We start from the raw sequence: 22,002 nt of genomic DNA on the forward strand, positions 1-22,002 counted from the left end.
CTGCTGTGTTAAATATTAATCTATACTCTATGGATCGTGCCATAATTTGAAGAGACAAAATTAATTAATTTGTTTTGAATGGTAAAATGTATTAACAAACTAATCTGAATCAATACAGATTCACCTACAAGCAATGGACTGATTCTAAGTAACTGGAGACAAAACATTTTCTACTCAATGTATATCAAACAGCCTTAAAGGGGACATATAATGCCCATTTCACCACAATTGATATGGTTCCTTGGGGTCTTAATGAAATGTCTGTAACATTTTCTGGTAAAAATACCACAAGGATCATTTAAAACAGCACCTTTTTACTCTGTCTAAAACAGACCTCCTCAGATCGACCCGTTTTGAGGGCCCCGCCCCCTCTAAGTCCGCCCCCATCTTACCCCACCTCCTTTCACCCCTCTCATCCTTCCCCCTTCTCATCCCTTCCCCCTCACATGGCGGTGTAGGACATGTGTTTGAAGGTGTTCTCACTACAGAATGCATTCAACATCTTTAGGGCAGATTATGGGCCTTTATGTCCAAGAGGAAAGGGCAGTAAGTTTTGTTGCAATAAAATTATGTCACCTTTTATTCTCTAAATACAATGTAAACTTTGCTCAGCCGTTACAGGGATTTGGCGTACAGAAGCTTTGTGAGCTGGTGTTGAGGCCATCGGGCCCGGAGAATCAGGGTTGTCCTGTCGTCCTGCTCGGTGCTCCAGATACGCAGAGTGTTCCCTGATGCTCAGGGAAGTTATACAGGGTTCAGACCTGCCCTTGATTGAACCTCGACACATAGCTGGCTATAACTTCCTGCTTGTCAGGTTTCTCATACTTGGCAGAGAGATCCTCAGGTTTTGAGATCTTCAGCACCTCATTCACATATGGGGCCGGGTCCTGAAAAACCTTGTGAAAGATGATGTCCAACAGGTTATCCACGTAATCTGTAATACAAATTGGGGAAAAAAGTTGGACATTTTGCACTTTTTGTATTTATCATTTTCTTTTTATAATTATTTTATTCTATATATCGTGAAGACGATAAATAAATGGTTTTTAAATCGTGAAGACCATTTAAAGACAGCAGTTAATTGATATGTTATTTATGTTTCACATAATGTTTGTACATTGTTTGGATTTTAAATAGAGCCTGTGAGAATCACGGAAGGTTGCATCTGCTTTCATCGGCTTTGCTGTGCACTCGCCCTTCTTATATATTACATCTGTCCCCCGCCGACACAGAGGACACACCTCAAAGAGCTCCAGGGGGCAGTTTTCATAGACAATATATGTGGGTGTCTTATGAACAGGGTTGGAAGATTCCATTCTATTAGAACGACAAAGATTTCACCAAAAGGCTGCAACAGCTAAAAAAGTGTAGGATGGTAATCCATCTGATTATTGAAATGTTTAGAGTAAATATTGAGTCACTCACGTCACATCTGCTGACTCAGTCAAGACTGTGATCGAGTCATCAGGATCATAGGTAGCATCCTGTGGCTCTCCGAAGTCCATACTTGAACAACTTGTTTTGTCCTCTCCCTCCTCCAAGGGAGGGATCTTACAGCTGAGGTCCCAACACCGACATCAGTGCAGCACAGTTTTCTGTGTGCCTATGATAAAACAGACATTCAGTATCCATGGAGCCACAACAAATGGCTTGCGTGTCCTCCCGTGTGTACTGTGCCGCTGATTTTTTCCCACGGCAGCACTGGGCTGGAAGTTAGCTACAGCGCCCGTAGCCGCTACTACCGACGCCGTAAGCAGCTACGGGCGGCCGGTGACCGTAGCAGCTACTAGGCACACACGAGCGGAGGGGGGGAAAGCGCGTGGAGAGCACAACACTCACAAACCTGCCGTGCGATCACCGTTCACCGTGGACTCCGACGCCGTCTTCTCGCTAAGACTAAAACTCCTGTAAAGTCTCTCCCTATCCCCCACTACTACATACTAGCCCCCCACCCCCTCACACACACGGCACAACATGCTAACGGCACTAGCCTCCACACAAAATGTCTAAAAGAAGCAAATACCAGAATTATTTAAAAAAAATACTTACATTTCCCTCGTCTTCAGTATTGCGATGGAAAGATGGCACCGACCCCCCTTTCAATAACAACCTTTTCGAGAATCCGTTGTTAAATAGGCCCAGGTTGATAAAATAGTCCGATTCAAAGTGGTGGCAGGAACGTTGCCATCATATATGTACTCAATCCATCTCAATCTTGTGTCTTCTGAAGCTGGAGTCACATGAAGACATTTGTGCAGCTGATCACTGAGCATCTCGGTTGTCGAATTCGATTCATGCTGCTAGTTAGCTCATCCAAGTGTTTCCAAGGCTTGCAAAAATGAAATGGCGGCTGGACACCACCGACCGTCTATAAAGTGGGAGGGTCCATCTAGGGGTGGGTCGAGTGGTAGTGGGGGAGTGCATTGAGCTATGAGGGAATGTACTAAATGGGCATGTTGCGACTATGACATCTATTTCGGTCGTAATTCCATTGGCAGCACTCTAGCACATAGTTTCTGAAATAGAGGAACCACAGCAAATCGCGGGAGTTGTTGGGACGGTAGACATGCCAGATACCCCAAATAATGTGTAGAAGCACTACAAAAGTGGAATTTTCATAATATGTCCCCTTTAAATATAAAAAAGCTAATTTGGTTAGAGAAGTTAACATTGTAGAGCTTTTTATCCAGACAAACCACAGCTCAGTAGATGTCATCAGGCCGGAACTCTTGTCTTACATGTCTAGTTTGGAGTCGATTGCACCATGTATGTCTGAGATACAGAACATCGTGTTTTGATGGCGTGTAATCAAACTTTTACACCATGCCACAACCTGAAATTAGAGGTAGTGTAGTCCATCTTGTTGTGATGACACTCATTTCCATTTGAAGTTGATCTGATGAAAACCCTGGGACAAGTACGTCAAAGAAGAAAATTCGAAAACTGCCAAAATGGCCACTAAATCCCAAAAGGCGGGCTTCCTGCTGCGTTTTTCCTATCGCACCTCAGACTTTTTTTTTGTCTAGTCATGAAACACCTGAGCTACGATTTTTGTGAAAATCAGTGAAAGCTAACTGAGGGGCTTTTTCTTAGATGGCGCTGTTGAGCAATTTTGCCATGCCCATTTCAAATTACACAACAATACAATTACTTTTTGGGATTTTAAATACCCTGCAAACTTTGGTAAGAATTTGAGCATGTCTAGGCCCTGTAAAAGCCCAAAAGGGAAATAAAAATCCTTCGAAATACAATAGGGCCTCCCACCGTAGGTGCTCGGGCCCTCACAAGATTGTATGATATACAATACGCCTACTCACATACACTTCTCTACATAAAAATGCTTACAATCCACAATGTTAAAAACTGTTCCCTCTAATCAATGTTGTAAATACTGTTATTTTGTTGATTGTCTCACTTACATCTTGTCCTAGGAGAGGTATCTCTCACCTCTGGCTTTCTCTGAGGTTTTTACATTTTATTTTCCCCTGTTAATTTGGTTTTGTGTTAGTTTTTCCTTACACTTGTTGAGGGTTAAGGGCAGAGGATGTCGCACTTTGTTAAAGGTTCAGTGTGTAAAATGTAGTGACATCAAGTGGTGAAGCTGCTGAATACCCCTTACTTCACCTTCACCATCTAAACATGAAAGAGAACCTGTGGTAACCTTCAGTTGTCATAAAAACTCAAAAGGTGTTTAGTTTATCCAGTTTGGGCTACTGTAAAAATCATGGCGGCCTCCGTAGAGAGGACCTGCTCCCTGTGTTAATAGCAAGAATTTAAATATAAAGGGCCCATTCTCGGTTAATGAAAACAACATTTGTATAATTTAGATGAAACACACTAGTGACAATTCTAATAATTTCATGTTCAATTTCTGTCAATAGATCCCTTTCAAACACTGGACCTTCAAACCCTATGAGACAAGTTGTGATTTGTGGGCAAGGGCTATACAAATAAAATTACATTGATGATTGAGTCTGATGACAGGGGGACAGATTAAGCAGGGGGAATCTGTGGTCTCAGTCTACAGACTCACCTCAGTCCTGAGGTGAAGAGAGAAGATGAGGGATAAGCAGATGATCTGTGAGGGAGAGTTGTGCAGCAGTGAGGAGGAGGAGTGGCCCCTGGGACCAAAGGGACCAGACTGAAGCTACACAGGTTTGTGTTTTATTATTAGGGCCCGACGGTGGGAGGGCCCTAATTTGCACTTTGTAGTTTTGCTTTATTTTTGAAGGAATTGTACTTTCTTGATTCTTATTGTTCGGGGTTTGTACCCTCGGGTACCCTTGAATGCATTGATTGTAATGTAATGGACTCTGGCCCACTGTATTGTACTTCTCAGATAAGACACTATGTGATGCCCAACTCACCCCTGACCTGCCAGCTATCCCTCAGAACGCCGCCACGCCCCCCGCCCTGAGCAACGCAATTGAAGGCCAATTTATGCTCTTCAGTGTCCGTTACGGACGGGCGGACACTTATTGATTTATAGTTCTCCGTTGCTTAAAACAACTGGGCGCCAGAACAGTAAGTGGCATAACGGATGACGACCTTAGAGAAGCCTACCTCAGGAGTTCTCAGAAGAAGTCCACGTTCATTATTTACCTGCTCCCGGCTTTTCACACACACAGTGTACGATGGACCGATCAATCAGACTCGGTTCTTCAGGACTGCTTCAGCACAACGGAGTGGTGCGTGTTCCAGGATGATGACATCAACACGTACACAGACGCGGTCATCTGCTACATCAGCAAATGCATCAATGACGTCGTACCCAGGATTACAGTAAAAACATTTCCCGACCAGAAGCCCTGGATAAATGGTGACGTCCATGCTAAACTCAAAGCACGAACTGCTGCTTTCATCTCTGGGATATGGAGGAATACAAGAAATCCAGGTATGCGCTCCGGACTGCTATTAGCTATTAGCAGTGCTAAGAGACTCTACAGGGACAAAGTGGAGTCCCATTAGAAGGGCTCCAATACTAGGAACATGTGGGCCGGACTGAGAACCATCACAGACTACAAAGCTAAAACCAGTAGTGTTGATGTAGTGTCTGCATCTCTCCCAGAGGATCTGAACACTTTATATGGAAGCTTTGAGAGTAACTCCCCGGCTGGGGACATCGAAGAGGCCCAGGAGGACCGCTGCCCCCCAGTCATATCCAGGGCAGTAGTGTGGAAATCCCTCAACCGGATCAACACACGCAAGGCACCTGGACCTGATGGGATCCCCGGCCGAGCTCTCAAGGTGTGTGCAGATCAGCTGGCAGATGTGTTCGCAGACATCTTCAACCTGTCACTGCTCCAGTCTGCAGTCCCCGCATGCTTCAAAAAGACAATCATTGTCCCTGTTCCCAAAAAAACTAAAATCCTCTGCCTAAACGACTCCTGCCCAGTAGCACTCACTTCCATCATCATGAAGTGCTTTGAGCGGCTGGTCCAACCATTCATCAACTCCTCCCTCCCTGACTCTCTGGACCCTCTTCAGTTCGCCTACAGGTCAAAAAGGGTCGACTGCAGATGCCATCTCCCTCACCCTTCACACTGCCCTCTCCCACCTGGACCAGAGGGACACATATGTGAGAATGCTGTTCATCAACTACAGTTCAGCATTCAACACCATCGTGCCCCTGAAGCTCGTCACCAAGCTCAGAGACCTTGGGCTCAACATCGACCTCCGTGAGTGGATACTGAACCACTGTCATAGGCCTGATTACCGGCGACAAAGAGAAGGCCTTCAGAGAGGAGGTCAGAGCCCTGACATCTCTGTGCCAGGACAACAACCTCCATCTCCACGCATAGACGGATTATTGTTACAACTCGGCTCGACGGAAGTAACATAAAGTAGACAAACAAGGATTAATTATAAGAAAACTGGATTTATTGTTAATTTGGTAATCAGACTGGTGAATGGGATCCAGCCCTGCCTGCAGAGAGGGCCATGAGTGAAGCCTCCCAGGCTTTTAAGGCAGCAGCAGGTGCCAGGTGACGAGGAGAAGGAGGGGCTGAAGGAGGAGCTCCAGGAGCACTGCAAAACAAGGAGCAGATCTGCACATAACACCCCCCCCCCCTTAAAACGGTTGCTCTAGGCAACCGCCAAGTTACACACAACAAATTAACACCAAAATAAATTGAAATGTTGCATCACATATGCTTCTGACACTTATGACCTTGAAAGGGCATCTGCGAGCACATTGTCCCTTCCACGGATGTGCTTTATTTCCAGGTTAAAGCCCTGCAGAAACAGACTCCATCGCATCAGCCGGTGGTTGGAGTTCCTCATTCTGCCGATGAACACAAGTGGGTTATGGTCGGTGTAGACCACCAGGACCTGACTGGAAGAGACATACACATCGAAGTGTTCCAGAGCAGAGATAAGAGCCAAGGCCTCTTTCTCAATGGTAGAATAATGCCTCTGATGAATGTCGAACTTCTTTGAAAAATAACAAACAGGATGCTCAACCCCTGACGAGTCGTCTTGAAGTAAGGCAGCACCAACCCCAGCATCACTAGCATCGACAGCCAGTTTAAATGGCCTGTTAAAGTCAGGGGCAGCCAGGAATGGGGCACTGACCAACAGGGCCTTCAGATTCTCAAATGCCAACTGACACATCTCTGTCCACACAAAATGGACCTTTGGGCTAAGTAAGCTAGTCAAGGGGGCAGCCGCAGTAGCAAAGTTCTTGCAAAAACTTCTGTAATAGCCGGCCATGCCAAGAAACCGTTTCAGCTCACGCCGAGAAGTAGGAACACCGAAACAGCAAATGGCCTCTACTTTAGCGCCGATAGGACAGACTACCCCCCGCCCAACAACCTTCCCTAGATATGTCACAGTGGCCTGTCCAAACTCACACTTGGCAAGGTTCACAGTCAAATTGGTAGCAGCCAGCCTACCAAATACTTCCTCCACCTGAGCTATGTGCCGAGACCAGGTGGAGCTATAAATAACTATGTCATCAAGGTATGCTTCACAATCTGCAACCCCTTTCAACACCAGGTTAACAAGCCGCTGGAATGTGGCAGGTGCATTTCGCATTCCAAAAGCCATAACTGTATACTGACAGAAGTCATCTGGAGTCACAAAGGCAGAGATTTCACGAGCTCTCTGAGTAAGAGGGACCTGCCAGTAGCCTTTCAGGAGGTCTAACTTAGTGACACAAGCTGCAGACCCTTCTCTGTCAATGCAATCATCTAGACGGGGAAGAGGATAGCAATCAGGCTTTGTGACAGAGTTTACCTTGCGAAGATCAGTACAAAATCGAGGTGTGCGATCTGACTTATCAACCAGCAAACACGGGAAGCTCCATGGGCTAGCACTAGGTTCTGCAATGCCATGCTGCAACATGTAATCCACTTCTTTGCTCATCAGCTGGCGTTTCTCAGGATTTACCCTGTAAGGGTGTTGCCTGATAGGTGCAGCCTCCCCGACATCAATGTCATGCTGGAGAACGTTGGTACAAGTAGGCACATCAGAGAACAGGGCAGGATATTTACAAATAACCTCAATAACGTCGGGCCGATTTGATGACTCGAGATAAGACAGATGGGCCTCCAAATTGGCTACAATTTCTGAGTTCGGAAGCCTAGTACGAGAGACCCCACACTCAACAACACCTTCAATGTCCTTTTCACCCACAGAAATCAAAGTGCTCAGCACAGCAACCGTCTGCACCCCTGAGAGCCCAGCCTGGCTCCTCTCACAGTACTGTTTTAACAGATTAACATGACAGAGACGTGTTTTACGCTTTCGTTCTGGAGTCTTTATCAAATAATCCAACTCACCCACCCGACGCTCAATCACATATGGACCGCTAAATCGAGCTTGCAAAGCAGACCCCGGAAGTGGCTGCACCACCAACACCTTGTCACCAGGAGAGAACGCTCAATGCTTTGCCCTTTGGTCATACCACCCCTTCATCCGCCCTTGGGATTCCCCCAAGTTCTGCCTCGCCAGCTCACATGCCTTGTTCAGCTTTGACCGAAAATTACAAACAAAGTCTAGCAAATTTGTGGCGGGGGACTGGTTTGCCAACCATCTCTCTTTCAAAAGTTTCAAAGGGCCCCTCACAGTATGACCGAACACCAGTTCAGCTGGACTAAAGCCAAGGGACTCTTGAGTGACCTCTCTAGCTGCAAAGAGGAGCAAAGGGGTTCCCTCATCCCAATCTCTCTCAAACTCCTTACAGTAGGCTCGTAACATGGACTTTAGGGTCTGATGAAACCGCTCAAGGGCCCCTTGAGACTCTGGATGGTAAGCAGATGAAGTCTGGTGCTCAATAGACAACTGCTGGAGAACCTGAGAGAACACACGGGACATAAAATTTGAACCCTGGTCGGTCTGGATAACTCTTGGCAGGCCAAACACTGTAAAGAACTTAATAAGGGCCTTGGAAATGGCTGAAGCAGTGATTCTACGTAGAGGGATAGCTTCAGGAAACCGGGTAGCTGTACACATGATTGTCAATAAGTACTGGTTACCTGATTTGGTACGAGGAAGGGGACCAACACAATCAATCAAGATACGCTCAAAAGGCTCTCCTATGGCAGGGATAGGATGTAACGGAGCTGGGGGAATCTTCTGGTTGGGCTTACCAATAGTTTGGCACACATGACATGTTCTACAATGCTCAGCAACATCAGATTTCACACCAGGCCAAAAGAAATGTCTCAGCACTCTGTCTAAAGTTTTCTTAATCCCCATATGACCAGCAAGACAATGATCATGAGCCAACTGCAAGACATCCTGACGATAGACACTTGGCACTACCACTTGAAACACACTACTCCAATCATCATGACAGGACAGTTTTGGAGAAGTCCACTTTCTCATTAACACACCATTGTTTACAAAATAGCAACAAGACACAGCTGTCATCTCATCATCAGGAACAACCTGGTCAAAAAGAGAAGATAAGGTTTCATCTCCCCCCTGCTCACACTTGAGCTTGTTACCAGAGGGAAACACTTTACCAAATCCCAACATGTCACCCTTCTCCAAAAATGTGTCAAACAGTGCAATATTAGAATCAGCTTCTTTGTCTTGTTTCTTCTTCTTTGACATGGCACGGGTAGTGACACAGACAGGGAATGCTTCTGGGTATTGCTTCTCAAGATCATCTGGGCATTTTGACACTACAGGAAAAGGAACAACCTCAGGAGCCGCAAGCACCCTACCACCGGCTAGGTCATTTCCCAAGATGAAGGACACCCCTTTAATGGGAATGCTTGAACACACAGCTACAGCTACTTCCCCAGAAACAAGATCCGTTTCAAGTGTAAGGTTATGCATAGGCAGAGACAGATACCCCCCCCCCCCCCCAAACCCTTGGACGAGGACACTAAAACCCAACTTAGACTGGTCAGAAAACGGTAGGAGGTCCTGTAGCATCAGAGACTGAAAAGCTCCACTATCTCTCCAAATCTTAATCGGTTGCTTGGTAGAAGGATCAGTGACAAGAGAAACAAAACCATCCATAAGGAAAGACGAAGAACCAGGCAGCTCACTCTTTTGAGCGGGTTGGTCGATGTTTTGGATGACAGCACTATTTTTCACAGTTTTTAGTAAGGCAACAGGCTTATAAGACTCTTGTTTCTTACTCAAGACAGGGCAATCTGCAATGAAGTGACCACTGTTCTTGCAATAAAAACAAGTCCTCTCTAATGGAGTACTCACAGTAGCCGATCTTCTAGTGAAAGCTGTAGAAACGGTGGGAGGAGGTTTTGAGCTGGTGGAGGAAGTGGTTGGAAACCGAGGTCTATTAAAACCAGTCCTTCCTTTTCGCTCACCTTAGTCGTTATCAAAGTTTACCTTGAGCGTCAATACAAACTTGTCTGCTAGAACAGCAGCCTTATCAAGAGTGGTCACTTCTTGCTGATTGAGATAAGTACACACGGCAGTAGGCAGACAATCTTTAAAGTCCTCCAGCAGAACTAATTGTCTAAGATCTTCCTTAGTTTCCGCCTTCTGTGACTTGCACCAAGAGCTAAAACTGAACTCCTTTTCTCTTGCAAACTCAACATAAGTTTGTTCATCCAGCTTACTGAGGCCTCTAAAACGCTGGCGGTACGCCTCAGGAACGAGCTCATAAGTTCTTAGAATAGCACCCTTAACTTTTTCATAGTCCTTGATATCCTCAATGTTCAAAGCAGTGTAAGCGTCTTGTGCTTTTCCCACCAGAACGCTTTGCAAAAGCGATGTCCAGGCATGTCTTGGCCAGTCTGACACAGTAGCCACTCGTTCAAAATGAGCGAAGTACGTCTCAACATTTTTCTCAGCAAATGGAGGTACTAGTCTGATGTTGCTTGCTACATTAAACTGAGCAGAGGCAGAACTGGATCAGCTCAAAGCAGCATGCTTAAATTCAAGCTCTTTTAGGAAACGCTCATGTTCTAGGTGCATTTGTCTTTCCCTAAGGATACGCTCTTTTTCTTTATCCTCTAGTTCTAATTCTCGAAACGCCAACTCCTTCAACCTGAACTCCAGCACAGCATCTGACATTTGATGCTGATATGCTGGTAAAGCAGACGGCTTTAGGACGCCTCCTTCTGCTAGGCTAGCCTTAAGTGCTTCTCTTAAATTATCTTTAAGACGTTTATCACCACTGGCAATCTCAATGTCATAATGGCTGGCAAGGCTAAGGAGCTGTTCTTTAGTGAGCTGACAAAGCAACTCCTCCGAGGGTGCACTAATAAAGTCATCGATAGCCTCCATACCAGATAACTTCAGTAACCAAACATACAAAATACACCAATCGCCGCTACCCAAGGTTTCAACTTAAACCAGTACGCCCAATACACACCTCATCCAACACTACAGCTTAACAGAAATTCTCTCTACTAAATGATTCTTGAAACCATGATCACAGAGATAGGCCTAGTAACTCCCATCTAGCTACTAAGTAGCACAAAATATTACCCATAAAACCCATTACCAAAATGGACCCTGCTGGTAATCAAGACCAAGGCAACAACAACCTCCGGGAAAACTAGCCCACAAGGTCAAGCTAGACACCACACACACCGCACCTGACAAATCCACAAGCTTTACAAAACAAAGTTAGGACCCTGGACATGTTACCACAACTGTCCCCATAAAGCAGTCACTAACTCAAATAACTTTACAAATCAATCACTGCTGAGCACAGTGAGCAAGCCTCCGAGTGCAAATGATCATCTAAGCAAGCCCCCTGGTACCTGCCTAACTTCAAACTAACCCTAACTGTCTTCTGAGGCGTGCCGGGCTCGAGGCCTCTTTAAAGCAAAATTCAGTTAACCTCAGCCATGTGACCAAGGCCCTGAAATGCTCGCCCCCACCAGAGAACAAGTCTCCACCCAGGATTACCTCGAAAAAAAATAAATAAGTAAATATAACAAATAGTGCACCGATGGAAGGACAGATTGCTCTGCCCAGCTGGCACACTCCCTAACTAACCAGGGAGATCACTCACAACTTAAAATCATAGCACTCAGATTCAATGCTCACCATACTCACCATGACAAGAAGAAAAATAACTCATCCAGATTGATCCGGGACGAGCCCCCAATATGTTACAACCCGGCTCGACGGAAGTAACATAAAGTAGACAAACAAGGATTAATTATAAGAAAACTGGGTTTATTGTTAATTTGGTAATCAGACTGGTGAATGGGATCCAGCCCTGCCTGCAGAGAGGGCCATGAGTGAAGCCTCCCAGGCTTTTAAGGCAGCAGCAGGTGCCAGGTGACGAGGAGAAGGAGGGGCTGAAGGAGGAGCTCCAGGAGCACTGCAAAACAAGGAGCAGATCTGCACATAACGACTACTGCCCAGTAGCACTCACTTCCATCATCATGAAGTGCTTTGAGCGGCTGGTCCAACCATTCATCACCTCCTCCCTCCCTGACTCTCTGGACCCTCTTCAGTTCGCCTACAGGTCAAAAAGGGTCGACTGCAGATGCCATCTCCCTCACCCTTCACACTGCCCTCTCCCACCTGGACCAGAGGGACACATATGTGAGAATGCTGTTCATCAACTACAGTTCAGCATTCAACACCATCGTGCCCCTGAAGCTCGTCACCAAGCTCAGAGACCTTGGGCTCAACATCGACCTCCGTGAGTGGATACTGAACCACTGTCATAGGCCTGATTACCGGCGACAAAGAGAAGGCCTTCAGAGAGGAGGTCAGAGCCCTGACATCTCTGTGCCAGGACAACAACCTCCATCTCCACGCATAGACGGATTATTGTTACAACCCGGCTCGACGGAAGTAACATAAAGTAGACAAACAAGGATTAATTATAAGAAAACTGGATTTATTGTTAATTTGGTAATCAGACTGGTGAATGGGATCCAGCCCTGCCTGCAGAGAGGGCCATGAGTGAAGCCTCCCAGGCTTTTAAGGCAGCAGCAGGTGCCAGGTGACGAGGAGAAGGAGGGGCTGAAGGAGGAGCTCCAGGAGCACTGCAAAACAAGGAGCAGATCTGCACATAACACCCCCCCCCCCCCCCCTTAAAACGGTTGCTCTAGGCAACCGCCAAGTTACACACAACAAATTAACACCAAAATAAATTGAAATGTTGCATCACATATGCTTCTGACACTTATGACCTTGAAAGGGCATCTGCGAGCACATTGTCCCTTCCACGGATGTGCTTTATTTCCAGGTTAAAGCCCTGCAGAAACAGACTCCATCGCATCAGCCGGTGGTTGGAGTTCCTCATTCTGCCGATGAACACAAGTGGGTTATGGTCGGTGTAGACCACCAGGACCTGACTGGAAGAGACATACACATCGAAGTGTTCCAGAGCAGAGATAAGAGCCAAGGCCTCTTTCTCAATGGTAGAATAATGCCTCTGATGAATGTCGAACTTCTTTGAAAAATAACAAACAGGATGCTCAACCCCTGACGAGTCGTCTTGAAGTAAGGCAGCACCAACCCCAGCATCACTAGCATCGACAGCCAGTTTAAATGGCCTGTTAAAGTCAGGGGCAGCCAGGAATGGGGCACTGACCAACAGGGCCTTCAGATTCTCAAATGCCAACTGACACATCTCTGTCCACACAAAATGGACCTTTGGGCTAAGTAAGCTAGTCAAGGGGGCAGCCGCAGTAGCAAAGTTCTTGCAAAAACTTCTGTAATAGCCGGCCATGCCAAGAAACCGTTTCAGCTCACGCCGAGAAGTAGGAACACCGAAACAGCAAATGGCCTCTACTTTAGCGCCGATAGGACAGACTACCCCCCGCCCAACAACCTTCCCTAGATATGTCACAGTGGCCTGTCCAAACTCACACTTGGCAAGGTTCACAGTCAAATTGGTAGCAGCCAGCCTACCAAATACTTCCTCCACCTGAGCTATGTGCCGAGACCAGGTGGAGCTATAAATAACTATGTCATCAAGGTATGCTTCACAATCTGCAACCCCTTTCAACACCAGGTTAACAAGCCGCTGGAATGTGGCAGGTGCATTTCGCATTCCGAAAGCCATAACTGTATACTGACAGAAGTCATCTGGAGTCACAAAGGCAGAGATTTCACGAGCTCTCTGAGTAAGAGGGACCTGCCAGTAGCCTTTCAGGAGGTCTAACTTAGTGACACAAGCTGCAGACCCTTCTCTGTCAATGCAATCATCTAGACGGGGAAGAGGATAGCAATCAGGCTTTGTGACAGAGTTTACCTTGCGAAGATCAGTACAAAATCGAGGTGTGCGATCTGACTTATCAACCAGCAAACACGGGAAGCTCCATGGGCTAGCACTAGGTTCTGCAATGCCATGCTGCAACATGTAATCCACTTCTTTGCTCATCAGCTGGCGTTTCTCAGGATTTACCCTGTAAGGGTGTTGCCTGATAGGTGCAGCCTCCCCGACATCAATGTCATGCTGGAGAACGTTGGTACAAGTAGGCACATCAGAGAACAGGGCAGGATATTTACAAATAACCTCAATAACGTCGGGCCGATTTGATGACTCGAGATAAGACAGATGGGCCTCCAAATTGGCTACAATTTCTGAGTTCGGAAGCCTAGTACGAGAGACCCCACACTCAACAACACCTTCAATGTCCTTTTCACCCACAGAAATCAAAGTGCTCAGCACAGCAACCGTCTGCACCCCTGAGAGCCCAGCCTGGCTCCTCTCACAGTACTGTTTTAACAGATTAACATGACAGAGACGTGTTTTACGCTTTCGTTCTGGAGTCTTTATCAAATAATCCAACTCACCCACCCGACGCTCAATCACATATGGACCGCTAAATCGAGCTTGCAAAGCAGACCCCGGAAGTGGCTGCACCACCAACACCTTGTCACCAGGAGAGAACGCTCAATGCTTTGCCCTTTGGTCATACCACCCCTTCATCCGCCCTTGGGATTCCCCCAAGTTCTGCCTCGCCAGCTCACATGCCTTGTTCAGCTTTGACCGAAAATTACAAACAAAGTCTAGCAAATTTGTGGCGGGGGACTGGTTTGCCAACCATCTCTCTTTCAAAAGTTTCAAAGGGCCCCTCACAGTATGACCGAACACCAGTTCAGCTGGACTAAAGCCAAGGGACTCTTGAGTGACCTCTCTAGCTGCAAAGAGGAGCAAAGGGGTTCCCTCATCCCAATCTCTCTCAAACTCCTTACAGTAGGCTCGTAACATGGACTTTAGGGTCTGATGAAACCGCTCAAGGGCCCCTTGAGACTCTGGATGGTAAGCAGATGAAGTCTGGTGCTCAATAGACAACTGCTGGAGAACCTGAGAGAACACACGGGACATAAAATTTGAACCCTGGTCGGTCTGGATAACTCTTGGCAGGCCAAACACTGTAAAGAACTTAATAAGGGCCTTGGAAATGGCTGAAGCAGTGATTCTACGTAGAGGGATAGCTTCAGGAAACCGGGTAGCTGTACACATGATTGTCAATAAGTACTGGTTACCTGATTTGGTACGAGGAAGGGGACCAACACAATCAATCAAGATACGCTCAAAAGGCTCTCCTATGGCAGGGATAGGATGTAACGGAGCTGGGGGAATCTTCTGGTTGGGCTTACCAATAGTTTGGCACACATGACATGTTCTACAATGCTCAGCAACATCAGATTTCACACCAGGCCAAAAGAAATGTCTCAGCACTCTGTCTAAAGTTTTCTTAATCCCCATATGACCAGCAAGACAATGATCATGAGCCAACTGCAAGACATCCTGACGATAGACACTTGGCACTACCACTTGAAACACACTACTCCAATCATCATGACAGGACAGTTTTGGAGAAGTCCACTTTCTCATTAACACACCATTGTTTACAAAATAGCAACAAGACACAGCTGTCATCTCATCATCAGGAACAACCTGGTCAAAAAGAGAAGATAAGGTTTCATCTCCCCCCTGCTCACACTTGAGCTTGTTACCAGAGGGAAACACTTTACCAAATCCCAACATGTCACCCTTCGCCAAAAATGTGTCAAACAGTGCAATATTAGAATCAGCTTCTTTGTCTTGTTTCTTCTTCTTTGACATGGCACGGGTAGTGACACAGACAGGGAATGCTTCTGGGTATTGCTTCTCAAGATCATCTGGGCATTTTGACACTACAGGAAAAGGAACAACCTCAGGAGCCGCAAGCACCCTACCACCGGCTAGGTCATTTCCCAAGATGAAGGACACCCCTTTAATGGGAATGCTTGAACACACAGCTACAGCTACTTCCCCAGAAACAAGATCCGTTTCAAGTGTAAGGTTATGCATAGGCAGAGACAGATACCCCCCCCCCCCCCAAACCCTTGGACGAGGACACTAAAACCCAACTTAGACTGGTCAGAAAACGGTAGGAGGTCCTGTAGCATCAGAGACTGAAAAGCTCCACTATCTCTCCAAATCTTAATCGGTTGCTTGGTAGAAGGATCAGTGACAAGATAAACAAAACCATCCATAAGGAAAGACGAAGAACCAGGCAGCTCACTCTTTTGAGCGGGTTGGTCGATGTTTTGGATGACAGCACTATTTTTCACAGTTTTTAGTAAGGCAACAGGCTTATAAGACTCTTGTTTCTTACTCAAGACAGGGCAATCTGCAATGAAGTGACCACTGTTCTTGCAATAAAAACAAGTCCTCTCTAATGGAGTACTCACAGTAGCCGATCTTCTAGTGAAAGCTGTAGAAACGGTGGGAGGAGGTTTTGAGCTGGTGGAGGAAGTGGTTGGAAACCGAGGTCTATTAAAACCAGTCCTTCCTTTTCGCTCACCTTAGTCGTTATCAAAGTTTACCTTGAGCGTCAATACAAACTTGTCTGCTAGAACAGCAGCCTTATCAAGAGTGGTCACTTCTTGCTGATTGAGATAAGTACACACGGCAGTAGGCAGACAATCTTTAAAGTCCTCCAGCAGAACTAATTGTCTAAGATCTTCCTTAGTTTCCGCCTTCTGTGACTTGCACCAAGAGCTAAAACTGAACTCCTTTTCTCTTGCAAACTCAACATAAGTTTGTTCATCCAGCTTACTGAGGCCTCTAAAACGCTGGCGGTACGCCTCAGGAACGAGCTCATAAGTTCTTAGAATAGCACCCTTAACTTTTTCATAGTCCTTGATATCCTCAATGTTCAAAGCAGTGTAAGCGTCTTGTGCTTTTCCCACCAGAACGCTTTGCAAAAGCGATGTCCAGGCATGTCTTGGCCAGTCTGACACAGTAGCCACTCGTTCAAAATGAGCGAAGTACGTCTCAACATTTTTCTCAGCAAATGGAGGTACTAGTCTGATGTTGCTTGCTACATTAAACTGAGCAGAGGCAGAACTGGATCAGCTCAAAGCAGCATGCTTAAATTCAAGCTCTTTTAGGAAACGCTCATGTTCTAGGTGCATTTGTCTTTCCCTAAGGATACGCTCTTTTTCTTTATCCTCTAGTTCTAATTCTCGAAACGCCAACTCCTTCAACCTGAACTCCAGCACAGCATCTGACATTTGATGCTGATATGCTGGTAAAGCAGACGGCTTTAGGACGCCTCCTTCTGCTAGGCTAGCCTTAAGTGCTTCTCTTAAATTATCTTTAAGACGTTTATCACCACTGGCAATCTCAATGTCATAATGGCTGGCAAGGCTAAGGAGCTGTTCTTTAGTGAGCTGACAAAGCAACTCCTCCGAGGGTGCACTAATAAAGTCATCGATAGCCTCCATACCAGATAACTTCAGTAACCAAACATACAAAATACACCAATCGCCGCTACCCAAGGTTTCAACTTAAACCAGTACGCCCAATACACACCTCATCCAACACTACAGCTTAACAGAAATTCTCTCTACTAAATGATTCTTGAAACCATGATCACAGAGATAGGCCTAGTAACTCCCATCTAGCTACTAAGTAGCACAAAATATTACCCATAAAACCCATTACCAAAATGGACCCTGCTGGTAATCAAGACCAAGGCAACAACAACCTCCGGGAAAACTAGCCCACAAGGTCAAGCTAGACACCACACACACCGCACCTGACAAATCCACAAGCTTTACAAAACAAAGTTAGGACCCTGGACATGTTACCACAACTGTCCCCATAAAGCAGTCACTAACTCAAATAACTTTACAAATCAATCACTGCTGAGCACAGTGAGCAAGCCTCCGAGTGCAAATGATCATCTAAGCAAGCCCCCTGGTACCTGCCTAACTTCAAACTAACCCTAACTGTCTTCTGAGGCGTGCCGGGCTCGAGGCCTCTTTAAAGCAAAATTCAGTTAACCTCAGCCATGTGACCAAGGCCCTGAAATGCTCGCCCCCACCAGAGAACAAGTCTCCACCCAGGATTACCTCGAAAAAAAATAAATAAGTAAATATAACAAATAGTGCACCGATGGAAGGACAGATTGCTCTGCCCAGCTGGCACACTCCCTAACTAACCAGGGAGATCACTCACAACTTAAAATCATAGCACTCAGATTCAATGCTCACCATACTCACCATGACAAGAAGAAAAATAACTCATCCAGATTGATCCGGGACGAGCCCCCAATATGTTACAACCCGGCTCGACGGAAGTAACATAAAGTAGACAAACAAGGATTAATTATAAGAAAACTGGGTTTATTGTTAATTTGGTAATCAGACTGGTGAATGGGATCCAGCCCTGCCTGCAGAGAGGGCCATGAGTGAAGCCTCCCAGGCTTTTAAGGCAGCAGCAGGTGCCAGGTGACGAGGAGAAGGAGGGGCTGAAGGAGGAGCTCCAGGAGCACTGCAAAACAAGGAGCAGATCTGCACATAACGACTACTGCCCAGTAGCACTCACTTCCATCATCATGAAGTGCTTTGAGCGGCTGGTCCAACCATTCATCACCTCCTCCCTCCCTGACTCTCTGGACCCTCTTCAGTTCGCCTACAGGTCAAAAAGGGTCGACTGCAGATGCCATCTCCCTCACCCTTCACACTGCCCTCTCCCACCTGGACCAGAGGGACACATATGTGAGAATGCTGTTCATCAACTACAGTTCAGCATTCAACACCATCGTGCCCCTGAAGCTCGTCACCAAGCTCAGAGACCTTGGGCTCAACATCGACCTCCGTGAGTGGATACTGAACCACTGTCATAGGCCTGATTACCGGCGACAAAGAGAAGGCCTTCAGAGAGGAGGTCAGAGCCCTGACATCTCTGTGCCAGGACAACAACCTCCATCTCCACGCATAGACGGATTATCATGACTATGGGCCCTGGACACAAACTCGCCACGGGCCCCTGTCTACACACGCAAACAGTGCGCGCGGAACGGCGGCTTCCCATTACGCACATAAAGCCTGAAACATGCTTCTGCGTTTTCACGGGCCCGTAAGCGCAAGAGCCCTTCCAGGTCCCTTAGGTGCTTATGTATCCCTCCTTACGTGCTGACGGGTGTCGACCCCCTTTTCTAAAATTTACGGCAAAGCTCCGCAAGCTCACTCAGCCCGCAAGGCTGTGATTGGTCTGCTCTACATCCCTTCTGGAGCTGCATTTCCGGTTTCATGCCCCATAATACCGGCAGAAATCACGGAAGATTTAGAAGAACGAATATGGACCAAATAGAAGAGCACTTGGCAGAAGATATCCGATAGTGTGATCACTTGTATAACCTGTCACTGACTGGCGGATTTGTCCGCCAGAAAAAGGCTACAAGGAGCCGCAGTGGCTATGTAAATAAACAATCGACGAAGAAGAAAGAAGGCGTCTCTAAGGTCGTCTTCGACAAAAAGCATTACTCCGCCTAGTGTTCTGGCGCGGAATTGCTTTGTAAGACGCGCAACGGTTGGGGAAGCATGAATGAGTCTTGCGCCACAGCGGCGTGAAAAGACGCAGACGCAGTCGCAGAAGCATGTTTCAGGCTTAACACCGGGCAACACACAACCACACAAAAAATAACTTATTTTAGGTCTGTTTTATTTGGCACGTGCCACGTACAGCACAATAAACATATTATGGGAGAGACAGCAAGCGCACAGCCAGTCCTCGCAGTATTATAGAGTAAAACACACCTTTACTAAAATATAGGCAACCATATGACACAAATCGTTAAAGTAATAAAGGCAACATGAATCAACATCAGTAAAGAGCCACAGCTAGGACCACACAAAACCACAGTGAGACTCACCTAAAACGTAGGCTTTTTCCGGGCTTTCTTTGATGAGAAGTCCTTTATCAGATCATCAAAGTTCATGTCTCGAACGAGTTCGGACTCTATAGCCATGAGTGATAAACTGTTCAGGCGTCTCTGGGTCATTTTTGTCCTTAGTTCATTTTTTATTCTGGCCATTTGAGAGAATGACCGTTCTCCCTCGCAGTTTGTCACAGGAAGCGTCAGATACGGTCTTATGGCAATGTACACATTAGGAAATGTTGACTGTAATCCACAATCAAGTATTGTTTTCAGACATTTCGGTGGAGGCACATTCTGTCCGTCTGATCCGATGAAAGCTCTGAAGTGAATCAGTTCATTACCAAGATTGCTGTCCAGGTCAGCGGGATAGGCAGAGGCAAGTGAGTTCGCTTTGTTTATTAACTCACAGTCAGGTGTGTTTTCCAGCCTGAAAAGAACACCAAACAGATCACACAGGTGCTTGTATGCATCAATTCTGTGACTGAGACAGCTGACTAACTTATCGATAGCCACATTGATTGTTTCTATTTGGAATTTGCTTTTCCCATCAAATACCGCATCTTTTACTGCGCTGTCATCCTCAAACCGTTTGCGCTTTCTGGTGCGCTGGAGGTCATATTTGTACGTCTGGCACAAGCCTGGCACAGCTAAGGCTTCCCTTTCAAAGTCTGTGAAAAGACCTCTCTGTGCTAATACAAAATCATGCAGAGATTTAAGAAGGCGCACAGCTGTCATGAGGTCTATGTCGGCTTTTTGGAGCTGTAAACTTGTCAGTTGGAAACGAGCCAGAATTGTATTCCAGAAATTAGCCATGAACGCAGTTTCCAGTTTATTTAATTTTACAGCAAGTGTCCTGGCCTCACTTCGGGTGTCTCTTTTCTCAGTTTCATTTTCAGCTATGCTCTCCAATGCCTCCCTTATTTTAACATAGTTTTGCCAAAGAGCTTTAGTCGAGTCAGCTCGGCAGCTCCACCGAGTGTTTGACAGTGATTTTAATGTTAAGTCTATGTGAATATCAGAGTTCCGAAAAACTCGCTCCTAACCTGTGAGTGGATCCTGCGCAAAATGTGTACAAGGATTGTAATAAATCAAAATACTGTCCCACTTCTAGACTGCTTCCCTCTATGCTGTTCACACCCACTAAATTTAGAGAATGCGCAGCACAAGGCACATAGTGGATTAATGGTTTTTTTTGCTTCAAATGTGCCTGCAGTCCATTGTACCGGCCCGACATGTTGCTGGCATTATCGATTGATTGGCCTCTACAGTAAGATAAATCCAGCCCAAGATTCTCCACCATGGCAGTCACACAATCTGCTAGGCTTTGGCCTGTATGGCTCTGAATTGGCTCAAATGCCAGGAAACGCTCCACTATGTTACCTTGCTTGCTAACAAATCTGAAGATAAATGTTAACTGATCAACATGAGAGAGGTCGGGAGTGGAATCTACAATGACAGAGAAATACTTTGCATCACGGAGCTCTTCTGCAATTACTTGCCTGGTTTTTTCTCCCATCATGTCAATAAACTCTTCACATATTGTTGACGACAAATATGAGACGCTCCCTCTGCCCTTCTGGCCATATGTTTTTATGTGCTCTGCCAGAAATGGGTCAAATTGGGATATTAACTCTAATATTCCCAAATAGTTGCCGTTATTTGGCGATCCAATGAGCTCGTCATTCCCTCTGAATGCCAGTCCTCTTTCTCCTAAAAACTTGATCACTGCCACCACACGTCGGAGAACATCCTTCCAATATTCCCTCGCATCCGAAGTTTGCTTTATCAGCGCTGAGTCGATTGCGCCAGATCCACTCATTCTCTGCATCAGTGTCAGCATGTTGGACATATGGACTGGGCTCCTCTCATGTTCTGAAATGCGATGTGGATGTTTCCAGTCGCAAAAACCGTCCACAAATGCATTTTTTGTTGCCCCAAAAATTTTGCAGGCAAAGCAAAAGACATGTCCAGTTGATGGTGAATACACCAACCATTCACGTGGTGCTAGTTGACCATTTGGCAGGCGACTGCACATCATGTCATTAGTTAATGAACGAACCCGACCACCTAGTCCACAGTCTCTCGTCGATGCAGGATATTTCCTTCGTCTGTTGTGAAATAAAGAGGGCCCTCTTTCAATAAGAACACTCTTTACTTTGCCACTGAATATATTTCCCCACAGCGCAGGATCAGTAACAGTTTCACACCAGGAGTCTTCATCATCATCCCTCTGCTGTACCGCACTCTCAGGTTCGTTCCCGGCCGCCAATATCTCATCCACTGGCGATGTGACAGGACTTAGCTCGGTCTGACCTGTCTCGGCCGCCACCGCCAGGCTGCTGCCCGCCGTAGTAATGCTAGTGCTAGCATTGTCCGCTGCAGTTGTGGTAATGACACCGCTGCTGTCAGTACCATCACCTTGCCTCACTTTTCTGGT

This window comes from Platichthys flesus, chromosome 19, assembly GCF_949316205.1.
Source record: "Platichthys flesus chromosome 19, fPlaFle2.1, whole genome shotgun sequence".
In the NCBI taxonomy this organism is placed as follows: domain Eukaryota; kingdom Metazoa; phylum Chordata; class Actinopteri; order Pleuronectiformes; family Pleuronectidae; genus Platichthys; species Platichthys flesus.